Source organism: Penaeus chinensis, chromosome 25, assembly GCF_019202785.1.
Source record: "Penaeus chinensis breed Huanghai No. 1 chromosome 25, ASM1920278v2, whole genome shotgun sequence".
NCBI lineage: Eukaryota > Metazoa > Arthropoda > Malacostraca > Decapoda > Penaeidae > Penaeus > Penaeus chinensis.
This window is the reverse complement of record NC_061843.1, coordinates 21,963,973-21,966,472: the sequence shown is the minus strand read 5'-3', so window position 1 is coordinate 21,966,472 and position 2,500 is coordinate 21,963,973. Positions and strand designations below refer to the sequence as shown.

Here is a 2,500-nt window from a genome sequence, read left to right as displayed (position 1 = left end):
AGAGGGCTTTAGCAGGGCATGGGGGGAGGGGGGGAGTGGCGAGGAAAAAAGGGAGAGGCAAAGATTAGAGAGATGGAGGGAGAGAGGAATGAATGAGAGACGAAAGGAGGAGAGACGGAGAGAGAGAGAGAGAGAGAGGGGAAAGGAAGAAATAAGAAAGATAAAGGAGAGAAAGAGAGAAGGATCACAAAGATTGACGCAAAGGAGGAGGAAGAGAGATAAGACACGAACAGGAAGAAGAAGAGGGAGAAGGGAGGAAAGGAGGGCAAGAAAGCAAAAGCAACATTCCTTTGAATCAGGAAAATATAGAATAATGCGAGGAGTAAGAAGAGAAACGATCAAAAGAGAAAATGATGATGATGACGAAGAAGGAGAAGAAGAAGAAGAAATATAAGAAGAAGAAAAAGTTGATGGTGATGATGAAGAAGAGAAGAAGAAAAAGATGATGGTGATAGTGATGACGAAGAGAAGAAGAAGAAATATAAGAAGAAAAAGATGATGATGATGACGAAGAAGGAGAAGAAGAAGAAGAAAAAAGATGAAGACGAAGCAGGAAAAAAATACGAAGAAGAAAGAGGAGAGAAGGCAATAAAAGTCGTGGGAGGTGGTGGTGGTGGGGGGGGGGCAAGGGCCCCAAAGGCGCGTGCGGGAGAGCCAGATTTCCTTCCCTTCCTCGGGATCCTGCGACTCTTAAGGATTTCCGGTCCTGCGGGCGCGCTCTTCCTCTTGGCCGCGTCTCCTGGCTGCGTAGGATGCGAGGAGGGGGGGAGGGGGGGGGGGGGGGAGAGGGGAGAGGGGAGATGAAGGGTATGTTTTATGTGATGTTATTGGATGATTGATTCCTTTTTGTCTGCGTAGGATGTAGGATTGAAGGGGATAGGCTTGGAGTGCAGGACTTTTTGTGCCGTTCTGTCGGAGGAAGGCTTCCGTTTGGCCTGCGTAGGATGCCATAGGATGCGCGAGGATGAAGGATGGAGGTTTTCTCTCTCTCAGCCGCCGTAGGATGCATTCAACAGGATGAGGAAATGAGATTTTTGTGGGATTTAAGGGATTTTATTAGGGTGTAGGATCTTTTATATGATCCTAAGGTGCAGGATCTCTGTTTCTTGCGTGTAAGATGCGGGGGGGGGGGGGGGGTGTTAGGATGAAGGATTTAGGATTCAAGAGGATGTAGGATCTCTTGTGATTGTTATTATTATTATTATTATTATTTCATTCAGGAGAATGTGCTAAGGTGTAGATGAAGGATTCAGCTATGTCCTTCTGTGATGGATGTAGGAGGCTGTGCTAAGAGGAGGGATCTATTAGGATGTAGGATAAAACGCCGTCGGAGGATTTATCTCCTTTGGTGAGCGTTGAGTCCAAGGATGAAGGAATTCGGTGTTTATGGGCTTGCTAGGATGTAGGATCTTTTTATGTAATGCAAGGATGGAGGATTTCGTACTGCGTAGGATGCAGGAGGGTTCAAGAAGAAGGGATAGGAGGAGGAACAGTTTTTTTTTCTTTAAGTAGGATTCCAGAGAATGCTCTAGGATGTAGGATCTTCTGTACACTCCTGTGGTGGAGCATTTCTTTCTCTTGTCCTGCGTAGGATGCGGGGATTTTTCAAGGGGATGAGTTCGGATGAAGGAACCCGGCCTTTTGGAGTTCAGGAGGACGTCCTGGCGTAGGATTTCCGCCGCGGTGTGAGGGCGGAGGATTTCTCTCCTGTGGCGGTCGGAGGCCCAAGAGGAGGATCTTCAGGAAGGATTCCGTTGTCTGTGGGACTCGAGGAGGCTGCAGCGTCGGGTTGCCTTGATGATGCTCGGGGCAAGGTCTGTCTTTGGGTCGCTGTAGGATTGGTTTATATATATATATATATATATATATATATATATATATATATGTGTGTGTGTGTGTGTGTGTGTGTGTGTGTGTGTGTGTGTATGTATGTATATATATATATATGTATATAGATTTATGTGTATATATATATATATATATATATATATATATATACATATATATGTATGTATGTATATATATGTGTGTATTTTGTGTGTGCGTATTTGTGTGTATCTTATGTATGTGTGTGTGTGTGTGTGTGTGTGTGTATGTGTGTCTCCACTTAATACACCCAACACACACGCAACGCCACTGTATCTGCCATAGTTATAATGCACGCCCTGCATAGCGCCTACTCACTACAGATCACGAACACTATATCACCATCACAGAAAGCGAAATGATAGTGCGATACTGACACTCACTGCATCATCACCACCAAATGCAAAATAACTTTTCATTTCGGCCTAATGACAGGTTTTAATTACTGCGCCCGAAGACTTAATGACATCGTAATAATGCTCACTTCATCATCATTTCCAAAACTCGTTCGTCACTGTAGTTCTCACGAAGGAAATTCGTGTTTTCACTTTCCGGTCTTTATTATTATTATTAGCATTATTGTTGTTGTTGTTATTATTATCTTTAGTATTGTTATTCTTGTTTTTGTTGTTAT

The 2,500-nt window shown here is 43.8% G+C and overlaps 1 protein-coding gene across 4 annotated transcripts in view; it reads left to right on the top strand.

Moving 5' to 3' along the window:
- LOC125038708 (carboxypeptidase M-like) overlaps positions 1-2,500 on the top strand; it is a 52,754-nt gene that overhangs the window by 4,754 nt on the left and 45,500 nt on the right. The window lies entirely within an intron of this gene.